Source organism: Elephas maximus, chromosome 21 (assembly GCF_024166365.1).
Source record: "Elephas maximus indicus isolate mEleMax1 chromosome 21, mEleMax1 primary haplotype, whole genome shotgun sequence".
In the NCBI taxonomy this organism is placed as follows: domain Eukaryota; kingdom Metazoa; phylum Chordata; class Mammalia; order Proboscidea; family Elephantidae; genus Elephas; species Elephas maximus.
Window position 1 is genome coordinate 23338556 of NC_064839.1, and position 17040 is coordinate 23355595.

At 49.1% G+C, this 17040-nt stretch overlaps 1 protein-coding gene across 2 annotated transcripts in view; it reads left to right on the forward strand.

The window, feature by feature from the left end:
- GNAO1 (G protein subunit alpha o1) overlaps positions 1–17040 on the forward strand; it is a 182730-nt gene that overhangs the window by 97958 nt on the left and 67732 nt on the right. The gene's annotated exons all lie outside the window — the stretch shown is intronic.

Below are 17040 nucleotides of genomic sequence, written 5' to 3' on the forward strand. Positions count from 1 at the left end.
CTGCCTCTCCCTGGCCAGTCTGAGGACCTAAGGGGCTCTCCTTCCTGCTTTTCAGTCTTGTTTCCAAGCATCTGATAAGGGGTGAATGGAATAAGTATACAGAAGCTTCTATTTGCAAACATTTGCACTAACTGTAGACTGAACTGTGTACAGCCACCCTGGCCAAGCGAAATAGAAAGGAGGGAGGGAGAGGGGAAACAGCCTGAGAGAATTCTACCCAGAAGTGGCTCTTTGTCCCCTGTTGGGATTCTGAGTCCCAGCAAGCGCTCCCTGTGACCCAGAGCATGGAGAGGGGGAGCAGGTGGAGGCCCTGAGCACCTGGACCCCGCAGTGGAGCCCCTGGATGGAGACCATTAATCTCCTGGTTACCGTGTGATCTGGCTGTGAATTATACACATAGCCCATCTTTGCTAAAAATCACCTCCCTCATAGGAAAACTACCTTCACCTTCTTTGGGTCTGATAAATCATCCATGACAGACAGCTTTAAATGAAAAATTTAATATTCTATGCACAAAATCCTGATTCCATGGGGCAGAGTCTTCCCGGTTCCAGGCGTTGACTCCTCCAGGTCCTGGGCAGTTCGGTGCCCGAGAGTGTGTCTGAGGCCAGCCTGAGATGGGGAAGCTGGGTGCAGAAGCTGGCTCTGCAGAGGTAGCACTTCGCCGAGGTGGGCAGGCATTGGCTGGGTCTTAGAGCATGCGGAACGAGGAAAGGGGAGCAGGGGGGCCAGTAGTTCTGGTCTTGGTTCCATTAAGCAGTTACTGAGGGCTCACCGTGTGCTGGGTGCTGGCAATACAGGAGAGAGCGCAGTGGCAGTGGTGTCTGGGGAAACCTGGCTGACAACGAATCCCTGCTCAGATCATCTGAGTTGCCAGGATGACCACAGTACTGCATTCACTGTAGTGCTAACAGCAACCATAGGGTAACAGCTGTCCTTTAGTGAGCACTCACTAGCTGCTGGGCACTGTGCTACGTGCTTTACATGTATTCAGTCATTTCAGTTAACTCTGGCATTAAGTCCAGAGAAGGAAATGCTGGTCTGATCTTCAGACATGGGACCAGCCACAGGCCTTCTGTCTCTCTCTGTCTCCCTCTTGCCAAGGGGGGAGCACACTTAACCAGGTGACAGACACGGTGTAAAAGGCTCTTGTGTCTGCAGCACACCCCCTACACACACTCTCACACAAACAGCGTGAGAGATCTTCCAAGGGTGTGTGTTCACCACCGCCCCACCTCCCAACCAGCTCTTCCTCTGCAATAATCCCCTGCCCTGATGACATTTTCTGATGACAACCCAGAAAAGTCTGTGTGACTTCAGAATGCTTTTCGCCTTCAGTTTTGGAAAACATTAATTGTTCCTGTGGGGATTCTCTCTGTTTTATTTTTCTGAATAGAGAGATGATTGCTTGGGAATCGCTAGGACTATGATAAATTGAGGACTATTCTGTGGGCCCCTGGGGAGCAGGGGCCCCTCTCCAGCTGTTTCTCTTCCATGTGATTTACCAATCCAGTCTACCCTCAAGTAAGAGGGAGGGGAAGGAAGGCTCCAGTGGAAAGGGAGACAAGATATAATTTTAGAGGGTTCTAGCCCCCTTAAAGTCCACCCATAAGCCCTAGAATAAGGATGTTTTCATAATTTTTTCTTTATTGTACTTTAGATGAAGGTTATAGAACAAACTAGCTTCCCATTAAACAGTCAGTACGCATATTGTTTTATGACATTGGTTAATAACCCTATGACATGTCAACACTCTCCCTTCTCAATCTTGGGTTCCCTATTACCAGCTTTCCTGTCCCCTCCTGCCTTCTAGTCCTTGCCCCTGAGCATGTCTTAATAATTTAAGGTCTTTCTTTCAATCACTCTCTTCCCCCATCAACCAGCACAGTGCGCAGCACATAGTAGGTCTCCAAAACACTCCTTGAGTGGAATGACATATCTACCTTTCCCAGTTCTCTGAGGAAGAAAGGAGAAGTACCTGTAATTTCATCACTAAATGAACAGGTGTTGTCCCAGTGCCTATTCTGCACGCGAGATTGGGCCTTTAAAGATCTGGTCATCTTCTTGAGAAGATGCCCCCAGCCTGAATGAGCACAGCCATTCCACCAGATGGTCAGGGGAAGCTTTGTGTAGGAAGTGAGGCTGGAACTGTCCTTGAAGCAAGGTGTCTTAGTTATCTAGTGTGGCTATAACAGAAATACTACAAGTGGGTGGCTTTAACAAACATAAATTTATTCTCTCACTGTTTAGGAGGCTAGAAGTTTGAATTCAGGGCCCCAGCTCTAGAGAAGGCCGTCTCTCTCAGTTGGCTCCTGGAGGGGGGAGATCCTTGTCTCTTTCCAGCTTCTGTTTCTTGGTTCCTTGGAGATTCCATGTGATGGGCTATCATCTTCCCCCATCTGTGCTGCCTTGCTTCCATGCTTAAACTGCTCCTTTTATATCTCAAAAGAGATTGCCTTAAAACACACCCTATGCTAATATGGCCTCATTAACATATAAAAGAAAACCCATTCCCAAACGGGACTATAACCACAGGTATAATTTTTTTTTTTTTTTATAAGGGTTAGGATTTACAACACATAACACATGGATATAATCTGACAGGCACAGATGTGGGTGAGGAAAGGGGATTGAAGTGAGGAAAGTACAGGAGCAAAGGCAGTGGGTTGGTAATGACCGAAGGAGATTTGGGAAGCAGAGGAGGCCAGTGGCAAGAACAGATGACTAGGGTATGGGAGAAGGTGTGGGGAAGGTTGGAAAATGCAGTTAGGTCCAGACTTGGTGGGCCTGGGAAGGCATGCCAAGGAGTTTGGGTTTTATCCTGTTGGCAGTAGGAAGCCATCAATAGATTTGAGGGATGGGATGAAAGTGAGATTTTAGGAAGATTGTATGATGGCATGTGCAGGGTGGACTTGTCAGGGGAGAGGCTGAAGGTGGAGAGGCAGGTTGGGAAGCTACAGCAATAGACCAGTAAGGTGGAAAGGTCCCTGTGAGGGCTTGGAAATGCAGGGCAGCAAAGTGAGGTATACTATAGTGACAAAAGAAATAGGGGGGCCTGATGAGGATTAATTGGCTTTTGGAGCCAAAAGGATAAGGAGCAGGAAACAGACTCTAGTGTAACCAGCCTGGATGACTGGAGCAAAAGTGAAACTTCAGGCCACAGAGGAAAGGAATGGTCTGAGCCACAGATGCTGCCTCTGATCTCAAACCTACTGGGTTTCCAGGTGAGAGTAATCAGTAGATGGATTCAGAGAACTGAAGCCCCAGGGAATTAATGATGATGATAAACTGAAAACAAACTCATTGCCGTTGAGTCAATTCCAACTCATAGCAATCTTATAGGACAGAGTAGAACTGCCCCACAGGGTTTCCAAGGCTGTAATCTTTACGGAAGCAGACTGCCACATCTTTTCTCCCCCAGAGCAACTGGTGGGTTCAAACCACCGACCTTTCCATTAACAGCCAAGCGCTTAACCACTGTGTCACCAGGGCTCCGAAGATGATAATAGTGACTTTTAATTTTTATGTGCCAAAGCCTGTTTTAAACAACATGAATTATTCAATCCTGACAACCACCTATGCAGTGAGTGCTTTCTTTATCTCCATTTTCCAAGTGAGAAACATGATGCCCAGAGAGGTTTAGCACCTTGCTCAAGGTCATGTAGTACAAAATATATGTGTATATAATATAGATATGTAACCCTAGTAAAACTACAACCCATGTGGTTCAGGTCCGGATCAGAGTCCTATTTAAATAGGTATCGTCCAATTAGGCAAAACAAATCACTGACAGAATCCCATTCTTTACCCCAAGTCTGTCATTATTAACTGCCTTTGAGTTGATAGCAACTCATGGCGACCCCATGTGTGCAGAGCAGGACTGCTCCTTAGGATTTTCAAAGCTGTGACCTGTCAGAAGCAGGTCACCAGGCCTGTCTTCTGAGGGGCCTCTGGGTGGGTTTGAACTGCCAAACTTTCTGCTTAACCATCTGCACCACCCAGGGACTCCTAAGAATATGAAAAGGGACCCAAAGGACAACTCCCGCTACTCTTCTCCTATATCCTTTTCTGTCTTCCTCAGGACTGTCGTACCCCCATTCTCCTGAGCTGCTTATCTCCCTAAAATTCCCCAGAGACTTTCTCCTCTACCCTTAGCCTGCAAGGCTTTCCCTGTCTGGTCCTCTCTCTTTCCCCTTTTCCCTCCCTCCCTCTTCCATGTTCTCCCTCTCCTACCCTCCTCCCTCCAACTTAGGCCCCCGCTTCTCTCACTTTCTCCATCTCTTCCTGTTTCCTTTTTCTTGCTCTCTTCTCCCCCACTTCTTCTTCCCTCTCCTCCTCCCTTGCTCCTCTCCCCAGCTCATTATCATGTAAATTGTCTTAACCTTTGGAGCTGAGTCTTTCCCCTCCTCCTTCTTCAGTCCTCAGCCCCAGGCCTGCATTTGCATGACAAAAGCAGAGGAACTTGTCTGGCAGAACTGGCCAGAGCTCAGGCACTGGAAGAAAGGATATGGGAAACCAGACAATTAACGGGATTAAAAGGTTCACTTTGACCAGTGGGGGATGGGGAAAGTCTGTGAACCATCCCATGTTGTTCATTTTATGCACACACACATACACACATGTATATGGAGATGTAGATATATTAAATTTTTTTTTTTTTTATATTCTTGGACATGTAAAATATATTGTAAGCTAACAGGATAATAGTGAAGAAGTAATGCCTTGAATTTGTATGAGACTTGATTCAGTTGGAAATACCCTTTATTTTCATGTTTTCACCATTGGTGCATATGCTTATTGCTCTTACTTTAATTATAAACTTCCTGAGGACAGAACAAGGAGCCTTGGTGGTGCAGTTGTTAAGCACTCCGCTGCTAACCGAAACATCAGTGGTTCGAACCCACCAGCTGCTCCACAGGAGAAAGATGTGGTAGTCTGCTTCTGAAACATTTAAACAAAAACCACACTCATTGCGATCGAGTCGATTCTGACCCATCGCAACCGTAAGGACAGAGTAGAACTGCCCCATAGGGTTTCCAAGGGGCAGCTGGTGAATTTAAACTTCCAGCCTTTTGGTTAGCAGGCATATCACTTAACCACTGTGCCACCAGGGCTCTAAAGATTACAACCTTGGAAACTGTAGTATAGGGTCATTATGAGTTGGAATTGGCTGGCTAGCAACGGGTTTGGGTTTGGTTGGTTTTGAGGACAGAATACAGGTCTCAGTCATCTAGTACAATGTCTGATGCAAGAAGTATTGGATACTGGGTTCAAATTCCAGCTCTACCATCCACCAGCTGTGTGCCTTTGGGTAAATTATTTAACCTCGCCAAATCTCTCCAAGCCTCAGTGTGTTTGCCTGTAAAAGGGACATAATCCAAATACCATCCTTATTCATCTGCTGTTAAAATTAAATGAGAGATTAATGCTCGGAAAGTGCTTAGGATACAGCCAAATGCATAGAAAAGTTCTCAGCACTCGTTAGATATTGTTTTTTTCATTATTTGTTTAAAAATATTATTATTGACAAATTATTGATGGATTATCCTCACAGCAATGTGGTGAAGGATGGGTAGGGTTTTATCTGCACTTTACAGGTTAGAAACAAAGGCCAAAAGCCCATTGCTGTCGAGTCAATTCCGATTCATAGTGACCCTGTAGGATGGAGTAGAACTGCCCCACAGGGTTTCCAAGGCTGTAATCTTTACGGAAGCAGACTGCCACGTCTTTCTCCCACAGAGTGGCTGGTATGTTCCAACCGCCGACCTTTTGGTTAGCAGCCAAGCACTTAACGACTGCGCCACCAGGGCACAGGGTACTTAATCAGCTGCCCACAGTCACTGCCCTAAGCAGGATTGTAGACCTGGTGCTGGCTGGGTTGCTGTCCAGTGCTCTTCTGTCCCACCAGGGGGCTTCATTAGGAAGGTCCCTCTAGAGATAATGGCAGCTCCTTGGGGAAGCAGAATCAAATTTCACACATGGTTTCCAGAATGTCATTGGATCTCCTCTGGTAAGAGAAATCTTGACATTTAAGTCACACAGGGGAGTGTGGAACACCATCTCTTATTTGCAACCCTGGAAATATTGTGGATCCTTGTCCGCAGCACGGGGCTGCTTGCCTTGTGGTTGTATAAGTTCCGAAACAGACAAAAACAAGTATGCTATCTGGCCTGTGTCAGCTTGAGCTCTCAGGGGTCTGAGAAACCTCAGTGGTGACTGTCAGATCTGATGGGGTAGGAGGAGCTGACAGATGAACGCCCATGCTCCCGTTGCCCAAACCTGAGACAAGGAGAGGCTTCCACTCGGCAGCAGCACATACGCCTGCTGGGCACGGAAGCTCCCCTTTATACCAGACCCAGAGCCTGGCGCTGCTCCAACCCTCTGCCTGCCCAGATTATTAGAGCTTGAAACACCTCCATTCGAGACCATCTGTTCCAAACAGGAAAGGGACATGCTCAAGGTAATACATGGCAGACCCAGGACTAGAACTTTAGGTTTTCTGAACCACTGTTCAGTTCTCTTTCCATCTCACCAGGCTGCCTCAAATCACCCAGCCAACTTGGGGCCTCGTTTTCTTCATTCAGTAGGTTGGTCAGTTAGTCATTCCACAAACCCTTATTGAGCACTCACTTTCTGGTAGCCAGTGCACAAGGTGGCAGGGGTGGATACAAAGATTAAAAAAGGCTTACAGTCTTGTGCAGGAGCTCACATCCGTAAGGTGAGAGGGTGGAAGCCTTGACTTCCAAGTCCTCTTCCAGCTCAGTCCTCGCAGCAGCTCTCCAGGACTCTGAGTATTGTGGGTGGAGACGGGAGTCTTGGCTTACCCCATCTCTTAAAGTCAGGTCAGCCCTGCTCCCCATGGTCTGAGGCCAGATCAGGCCCAGGCTCCTGGTTGGGGATTGGGCATCCAGACCTGGCCACTGGTACCTTTCCTAGGGTGGCAGGGCCCTCCCCTAAAAAGAAGAACCAGCTCAAAGAAATAGCAATTTTCAAAACGGGAAAGGAAGAAGGACTATAAAATCCCAGTTTATTTAGGTGTGACTCAGATGCCCACCCCCGTGAGTCTTGGGCTTCCTCAGCTGGGAATGATTGTTCCCTCCTCTGACCCCTGTCACTCTCAAGCTGTCCTCCAGGTGTCCCCCAGCATACTCTACTTCATGGTTATCTTACCTCTGCAGCTGGACAGTAAGTGTGGAAAGACAGGGGACCCTGGCTTGTTCCTCTGCATGCTCCCCACACCATCATGCTCAGTGCCTAGCAGGGGCTCAGAGAATAGAGAAGTACATAGTGAGTCCATGCATCCAAGAGGTGTGCCTTCTCCAGGCCCAGCGCTAGGCCAGGTGCTAGGGATCTGCCTGTGACCAGGACAGTCCCTGCCCTGAATAGACCCATCATGGAGGAAGGAATGAGAGATGGAGAAGACACTTCTTTTCATGCCTTCATGATCCCTTCAACAGCCAGAGCAAGGGTGGCTGGAGCAGCCCCCTGCACTCACCCCTTCATTGATCTAGGCAGGCATTCGTGCAGTGGTAGCAAGACCCAGGCCCTGCCCTCAAGGGGCACAGGTCCTGGCAAGGGAGGCAGGCATGCCAGTAGATAGCCTTTTTTTAATGGAAGTACAGCAATGGGCACACAGAGAGGTTCCCCTCGAGCAGCATTAATCGAGTTATGAGAGCTGGACTGCTTAAGTTGAATCCCAGCTCTACTACCTACTGGTGGTGTGATACAAGATCTTTGTGCTTCACATCCTCATTTATACAATTGGATGATGATAATGAAGTTAATAATAATGACCTGCCTCCTTGGTTTATCTGAGGATTAAATGACTCAATAGGTTCAAGCACTTAGAACAGGGCCAGACACACAGTAGGTGCTCAGGAAAGGTTAACTAGTATTAGTATCATTTGCCTGCAAGCAAAGTGACACCTACCCCTGGTTGATTAGGCATTAGCCAGATGAAGAGGAAGGGGGTGGCTGACCCTGTTGATGGAGCTAATATCAACCAGTACTGAGCTAATATTCCAAGTACTGAGTTTGGGTAGTCAAGGCCTTAACTGTAAGTGGTAAGTGCTTTTCCTTGAGCAAGTCACTTAACGGAGTTTCGCTATGTAAGTTAGGATGCATTTGGCTGCAAGTAAAAGAAAATCCAACCAACAGTGGCCTAAACGGTAGGAACAACCACTGTTACCTAGAAGAGAGTCCTGAGAGTCAGCAATTCCAGGGCTGCTTCTGTAGCTGTGAAGCATCAGGGCCTGGGCCAGCACCTCAGTGGTTCTCTGAGTACTCATGGTCCCAAGACAGCAAGTGTCACATCCTCACACGGCTGAGACCAGAGGCAAGAAGAAGTGAGGCAGCTCCAGACTTCTTAGCCCACAACAAGGAAGGCTGAAGAAAGCAACAATGTGGTTTTTTTGGCTACCCTAGTAAAACACACAGGCAAGAGAGAAGGTGTCTGGGGATAGCACCAATTATCCTTGGCCACACCCCCTGTGAACTGTCATGAGAAATAAAAACGCAAAAGTGGATGTGCCAAGTCCATGGGAAGCCCTGTGGATGGGTCAGGAATGGAGATGGAGTTTTTGCCTGGACTAGAATATCCTCCCAAGGGGCATCAAGACAGGAAAGCAGCTGATGGCGGGCAACTCCTGGCCTCACCAAGCTGGCAGCAGGAGTCTGGGCAATAATGTCCAAATGAGTCAGGGTAGGGCCCCCTGAGCACAGCACCATCAGTCCACTGTCCACGTCACAAGCCCTGGCACCGTCAGCCTTCTCCAGCAGCCCGGCCTCTCTGGGCTTGCTGGTCACTGCAAAGGCCCCGGCCAGTGCCTGGCCTCCTTTGGGCCCCCCTACTTCCTCTCCATGACATGCAGAGGGAAGTGGGTGTTCAAGGCTGGGCCACCACTGGTTTCCGCATTACCTGTATAAAGGGGTATGGAATTGAAAAGCAGAAAGGGAAAGGAAAGCAAAAGGAAACTTAAATGAAAGTTTCTAACAAACAGCGAGTGCAAACAGGAGGCCATGATGCTGTCGGCCCTCTCTCACCTGTGCTCTTTCTTGCCCTCTCACTGGCTCACACTCCTTTCCTCCCTCTCTGTTGTTGTTGTGTGTGCCATCCAGCCGATTCTGACTCTTAGCAACCCTATAGGACAGAGTGGAACTGCCCCATAGCATTATTTTTTTTAATCTTTACGGGAGCAAGTTGCCAGGTCTTTTCTCCTGCAGAGAGGCTGGTGGGTTCAAACTACTAACCTTTTTGTTAGCAAACACTTAACCATTGTGCCACCAGGGCTCCTTCCTCCCTCCCTGAAAGCCTCCAATTACTCTGCACAGGTGGTAGAAAAATGTTACAACTATGCAAATAAATATTCCTGAACATGAGGACTGAAGCAGATCTCCACTCGTGGCCCTTCCCTTGGGAGTCAGGAAGTTGCCCTTCTCATTATAGCCCTTTCTGTCCCTATTTGCTCGCTCATCTCTGCCCCACAGGGGAACTGAAAGCCTCCTCTTTGGAGAAGGAACACTGTACGCACAGCCTTTGGGCTCAAGAAGTTGTTTTAAAGTAGCAAATAACTGCCAAGCAGACCTCACAGCCCTGGGAGACGTAGAGAGCGGCTAAGAGAGGCTGGCCAACACCATTTTTTGAGGTTCTTGGTGTAAAAAAAAAAAAAAAATTTTTTTTTTTTTTTGGTATAGTGAAAGAAACTGATGGCATAGTAGTTAAGAGCTATAGCTGCTAACCAAAAGGTTGGCAGTCAGTTTGAATCCACCACACACTCCTTGGAAACTCTGTGGGACATTTTTACTCTGTCCTATAGGGTCGGTATGAGTTGGAATTAACTGGACAGCAACAGGTTTTTTTTGTTTTGTTTTTGGTATATTGAAAAATGAGTAAGTTCCAAAAAAACAAGGTCACAAAAATTTATGTGAATACTAACAACAAAATTGTTTTGTAAAATATTTCTATATTAAATTACAACATTATTAGTTACAAGAGCCCTGGTTGCACAGCAGTTAAGAGCTCAGCTGCTAACCAAAAGGTTGGCAGTTCGAATCTACCAGCCGCTGCTTGGAAACCCTACGGGGCAGTTCTACTCTGTCCTGTAGGGTACAACGTTATTAGTTACTGAGCAGAAGCCTTTGTTTTTTAATTCCTTTCCTTTAATTACTACTTCATTCTCAAAAAAGTTATTAGTATAGGTTCACAAATACTAATTATCACAATATTGTAGCCAGAAAATGTGACAAAATCGGCACCTATAAAAACACACAGCAATGACAACAGCAGTGAGTGTTTGTAGCATGTGCAGACAAAACTGCATGATTCCAAACCTGATTGTGATTGGGGAATAATGACAGCTGTGACTGGAGTGCATTAGAAGGTTCAAAAAGTAAGTTAGCCTAGAGTTTTAGCCTTGTAGGTATATTAATACTTGTAATCTGGGCTTAAAAAAATGTTTTTGTTGTTGCAACTAACTATGGGGCTGTTTTTATAAAAAATGAATTTCTGCTGAAACACTGCATAAAATTTTGTAGACAGTCATTTTGGTGTCACGTCCACCAACAGTGTCACCGGTGCAGTCCACGGTCCCCTAGTTATGTCACTGCCCATTTGGGCCTGCCTGCTGTCCTCCCGACATGAAGCCTCTGTGCAACTGCTGGCCCGTGAGCTCCTCCAGGGGCACAGTGCTGGCACAGGGCCTGCCAAGCCCTGCAGATGTCTCCTGGGTGTGCGAGTGGTGCCAGACAGGGCTTTGCAGACGCGAGGTCCACCCCCCTCTTAACCGATGATTGGGACCCCAGACCCAGCCACCTCCTGAGCACAATGGCAGCCCAGTCTCTCTGCTCTAGAAGTCCTCAGGGGGAAGCCACCTCCAGGATCTGTGTTTCCAGAGAGCCACCCATCTCCGCGCCCCCCCCCCCCGCCCCCGCCACCCCCAGCCTCTACCCCAGGCCTCAGTTTTCTCACCGGAGAAATAGTATTATGCACTTATGCTGATCAAATAACGGTGGATGGGGAGCCCTGTATGGCTCCCACCGGGCTGTCCACCCCTGACACCCACAGGCCCTTTCTACCCAAGCAGTGAGCTCACAAACAAGGCCCAGGTGCTGCCAGGTACGCTTTTCTCTCCTGCCTTGCTCCCCACCCAGCCGGGAGTAGCACATTGCCCTGGAGGAGACGTGGATTAGCAGCATTTTTTTTTTACACGACTAAACTGCCCCTCCCCCAGCATGTCTGCTCTGAGGTCCCTGGGGCACAGTCCTGAAATAGCTCACTGCCAAATTCTGTCCAGCCTTTCCAGCTCCGTGGGCGCCCTCCCCCTTCTTTCCCAGCCCTCTGTCTTCCTTTCTCCTTCCTGCCGCACTTCCCACGGCAGCCCCGCTCCCTGCATGGTGCTGAGACCAGCTGGTTCCCCTGATGATAACTGGCCAAGAAGAGGAAGGGTGGCTCTCTGGCCACAGCCCTGTAGGCCTGGGCGCCTGCTGGGGGCCCAGGCCAGGCTGGGGGGCTCCACCATTGTTTTCAGGGTCTGCAGTTGTGCACCTAAATGATGAAGTACCTTGTTTCCCAGATACTGCCCTCGATGGGACCAAGCCCAGGAGTTCTCCTCTGCAGCAAGAAGCCTGCTGCTAAGTTCACAGCCTATTTGTGTCTTCTCCTGGGGAACGAACCACTGTGCACATCCTCTAACTGGAAGCTTAGGGAGGGGGCGGAAAAAGCACAGGCTTTGGATTCAGACAATTACAAGGTCAAAACCAGCTCCTATTTTAGCTTTGTAACCTCAGGCAAGTTCCTTAACCACCCTGAAACTCAGTTTCCTCATCTGTGAAATGGAGATAATACCAGTGTGTATCAGTCAGGGTACAGGTTCACCTGCTGTAACAAAGACCCCAAAATAACAGTGACATAAATAAAATAGAAATGTATTTATCACTTGAGCAGCCCAGATGCGACATGGGCCCAGGCCCTTCTGTCTGTGGCTCTCGGGAACTCTGCTTCCATTCCAGGCCTAAGAGGCTGTTCCAGCAACCCCTTCTAGCCAGCAGAGAGGGACAAAGGAAATGGAGGACTGTCTTTTTCAGGGGCAGGGTTGAATTGTAGAAGGCCTGAGTATCAGGCCAAGGAGTACAGATTCTCTGTGACTTGGGCCAAGATGTGCCTGAGGCAGGGGCAGGACCTGTGACAAGCTGTGTTCGGTGAAGACTGACCTGGTGGGCAGGATGATATGAAGTCCCCTAACTAGAACTTGTTGTGTCCTGTTTGTTTGCATCAGATTCACTTTTTATCCAAGACCCAGTGGTTCTCCCGTGGCCCGAAGCATCAGAATCTCAGACCCTGTACCATTGGCCACTGCGGAGCAAGCTTCTTCACAGGACTAGGAACCCCTGTTTGCTCGGCACCTCCTGGTAGACCCTCATCAAAGTCTTTCATTTAGTTCACTCATCCTTCGAGGTTCAGTGCACCTCCCTCCTCCTCAGGGGGGGCTTCCCTGACACCCAGCTCTTCCTGATGCTTCCCTCTGTTGTGGGTCCATATCCCTTGCGGTCTGTGTCAGCTCCCCAGTTCCAGTTGCTGTCAAGTCAACGCCAACTCACGGCGACCCCGTGTATGTCAGATTAGGACTGTGCTCCACAGGGTGTTCAAGGGCTGATTTTTCACAGATCACCAGGCCTTTCTTCTGAGGCACTTCTGGGTAGACTCAGACTTCCAACCCTTTGGTTAGCAGCCAAACACATTAACCATTTGCCCCACCAGGGACTCCATAGCAGCCCTACTGGAGTTCACTCACAGCTTTCTCAGTAGGCACTTGCCTGTGAACACACAATTTTGTGCTGGAAGAATCCCTGCCCGTCTCCTAGCCCAGGATTCCACAAACGTTAGTCCTGGAATACGACTGAGCAAAACTCTCCTTTCTTGTCAAATAACTTTAGAAATGTGGACTGTCTCTCCTTTTGGGGAACCACGGCGCACAGCACATTGCAGCGTTGAAGGCACTTGGAGACCCACAATAAGGAAGTCTGCTCAGGTGTGCCTTATCTGGTCTTCCCCAAACTTTTTTTTTTTTTTTAGCAATTCTATTAAGTTATGGGAAACGCTGGTGGCGTAGTGGTTAAGAGCTATAGCTGCTAACCAAAAGGTTGCCAGTTCGAATCCACTAGGCACTCCTTGGAAAACATATGGTGCAGTTTTACTCTGTCCTATAGGGTTGCTATGAGTTGGAATCGACTCAACGGCAACAAGTTTGGGTTTTTTGGTATGAAGTTATGTAAAAATTTCTCTGGGACATGCTGTCCTTACTCAGGTCCTTCCTTTACAGAGGGGCCACTGAGGCAACGTGAGGTGAGACTTGCCCAAGATCATACTGCCAGGCAATAGCAAAGCTGGGACGAGAACCAGGTCCCTTGTTTTCTAGGCCAGCCAGGGATTTCTCCACTGTGTGCCTCTCTCCTGACCCCACTGGGAACAAGAATCCCGCTCCCACTTCCCAGTAGTTGTGCTAGGCCTGCGTTCCCTACTGCAGGACCCCTATCCCATGTCCCTGTCAGCAGACTGCAAGCAGTTGGAGGGCAGGGCTGCTGCCTTCGCTTCTTCTGCCGCCATGCTCACCTCACAGCATTCAGACCCACTGCTGGGGCAGATCAGCCTGTGGCTAATAATGAAGCATCAACGATTAAGCCAATGATCTCTTTTTTGGACCCCCAAAATTGAGGGGATTTGGGGTTATTCATCTAAAGCTCTCACCCTCACTTGTGCTCTGCTTGTCCCAGGAGAGGCAGTAAAGGGCAGCTGTGGGCTGGACCCCTCTTTGTAATCTGACAACAAACACCACGGGCTCTCTACATGTTAACTCATTTGAACCTCTTCTTTTGCCCCTTTGAGGACACCATGATTCTTGATGGAACCCTGGTTGGTACATAGGTTCTATTATTATCCTCGTCCTACAGATGAGAAAACTGAAGTGCAGAGAGAGAGAGAGACAGTAACTAGCCCAAGGTCACACGCTAGCAAATGGGGGAGCACGATTCAAACCTAGGCAGTCTGGCTCCAGAATGTGTGCTGTTGGCCAGTCTACAAGGATGCAGGCCCATGCCATCCATCTCGGCTTTCCCACCAGGAAAATCACTGAGAGCTGCGGTGTTGGGCTAATCACTGAGCTTCTGCATAGTAGATAACAATGAGTGCTGGCAAACTGAGGAAGCACCGGCCTCAGCCAGCCACCGACTCTGACGTCAGCTGTGCTACAAAGCTGGCCACACCACGGTCACGCCCAGCCTACACCAGATGAGGCTGAGGTGCCAACTGAGCGATGAAGGCCCTGTCTGCTCCAGTGCAGTCTGGTTCTTCTTGCCTCCCTGGCCCTGGGGCCTTGCCCAGCAATAGGGGTGACTGTGTGGAAAAACTGCTCCAAGGGTCGTCAGCATCTGAAGCATAGCAGGAAAGCAGGCCGAGAGCACCTCCTTGGACTCCAAGTCTTAGAACTTTCTAAGCTGGGTGGGGAGAAGGGAATCAGCCCAGCCTCTGCATGGGAGCTGCTTCTTCCTGCCTGTCCCTGGGGAGATGGGAAGACACAGCCTCCCAGTCCTTACCACACAAATCTCCCAGCCCCATTGGTGAGAGGGGCCAGTGTGGGAGCTGCTTTCTGGATCCAGAGGGGCAGGAGCCTAGGCCACCTGGAGCCTCCAGGCACTCAGCAGGTAGAGGCTGGGGTCCTCGTGAGGTGAGAGTCCATCTTGAACCAGAGACGTGTCAGGCCGTGGGCAGTGGGGAGAACCTGACCCTTCACAAAAGCCAGGACCCAGGCCCCGCCCTGCCCCTGGTTACTGTGTGACCCCAGGCAAGTCCCTGGCCCTACAGGGTCTTGATTTTTTTCTTCCATTAAAGCTAACGGACCAGATGCCTCTGGGACCCTCCCCATTTCAGTGCCATAAATTCCAAAAAGTTCTATAAATTTTTCTGGGAGAGCTTAATTGCTAAGCTTAGGTGATTGCCAACCACAAAGCTCTTCCTTTATGTCGGAACGAAAACCAGGAGCTCAAAGGCACTACACGTGTGTAGCCTGAAGACTGACTAGCTGTCACGGAGGGAGTAGGCATTCCGCAGCCCCCAGACTGTTAGCTGTGAAAGCAGCCCAGCAGGAGAGGGGGCCCTTCATTAGCCCCCAGTGCCCACAGCTTGGGATCCGTGGCCTGGGAGAGGAAGCCATAGCTGTAGGTGCAGTCCCTGCACAGGGGGAGCCATGGCATGGACAGGCACATAGCCACAGCTGAGCCACCAGCATGAACCTGAAGCCACTAAATCAGGCAGAAAAACACTGTCAGGTGTCCCTGCTGCTGCATCTGTGTCAAGGGTAAAGATGTCTCGGGGATCCAAGAGGAGATGAAGGGCCCTGTGAAGCGGTCCATTTCAGCTGATCAATCTGGAAGGCTCCCAGGGTCGGGGGAAGAGGCAGGGTAGATTTCAGGCACCATTTGCCTGAGTGAGATGACAGAGCGCACGGGGCAGGCGCAGGGTGGGGTGTGAAGGCAGGAGGCCTGTGGGCAGCTGGGTGAGAGCGCTGTCACAAACGTCTTGCAGGCATGTTGTTGATTGCCTCATGCCCCACACCCAGAGCTCGTGGACAAGTGGCACCATTGGGTGCCTGGAGCTCAGAGCAGTGGGGAGGTGCTTCATGAATATCCCTTCACTCCACATGGGGCTCCATGCCCTATCAAACTGACCCCCATAAACTGTGCTCCCCACAGCAGCCAGAGTAGGCTTTGAAAAATGCTTAAAGGACTGCAGTGGCATCCTTTGTCCTTACCTCCTGCAGCCCTGCCCTGGACTGTGCTCCTGCCACAGGGGCCTGCCTCTGCACAGACGTTCTCTACCACCCCTGCAGCTCCCCTGCCTGCCCCACCCGCGTCCCTCCTGCTGATCCCCCGACCTCAGCTCCACTGTCCCCTCCCGGGAAGCCCCTTCCAGGTCCCCAGACCAGGTCAGGCCCTCCTCGTGACACCCTCAGAGCCCTTCAAGCTGACCGCAACCATATGTGCATGAGAATACTTGATCAATGTCTGCCTCTCCTGCGAGACCAAAGGACAGGGACAGGGCCACATCTTTCTCCCACGAGCGGCTGGTTTGAACCGCCAACCTCTAGATTAGCAGCCGAGCGCTTAACCACTGTACCAGCAGGGCTCCTTTTGATTATGATATAGCTGACTTTAAAAATAAACTTTATCAGAGTATAATTTACCTGTATAAAATGTATCCATTTTAAGTGTACATTCCAGTGAGTTTTGACCAATGTAGATGCCTGTGTAAATACCACAACAATCAAAATGGAGAACATTTCCATCACCCCAAAGGGTTCCCTTGTGCTCCTGTTTAGGCAATTCCTAGCCCCAGCCCCAAGAAACTTTCCATCACTACAGGTTAGATTTGTCTTTAGTTCTAGAATTTCATGCAAATGGAACGATACGATGTGTACTGTTTTGTGTTTGGCTTCTTTCAACCAGCATCCTGTTTTTGAGGTGCATTCAGTCATGGCATGTATCAGTTGTTGCTTTTACTGTTGAGTGGTATTTCATGGCATGGATACCATTTACCTACTGATGGGCATTTGGGTTGTTTCCACTTGGGGGCTATTATGAATAGTGATGCTATGAATATTCACGTACAAGCCTTTGTGTAGACAATTGTTATCATTTCTCTGGGTAAATATATGGGAGTGGAATTGCTGGGTGATATGGTAAGGGCCTGTTAATTTTATTAAAAACTTCCCAAGTGGTTAGACTATTTAAAACCCCTCCAGCAGTGAATGGGACTTCCTGTCGCTCCACACTGTCCTCAGCTCTTAGAACTGTCAATGCTCGTCATCTTAGCTCTTCCAGTGGGTACGTAGTGGTATTTCACTGGGGTTTTCATTTGCATTTCCCTGATGAGTAACCTTTTAATGTGTTTTTTGGCCATTCGTCTAATCTTTTGCAAAGTATCTCTTGAAATCTTCTATTTCCTCCTGCCACCTCCCCTCCCAGTCTTCTTATTAATGAGTTGTAAGTGGC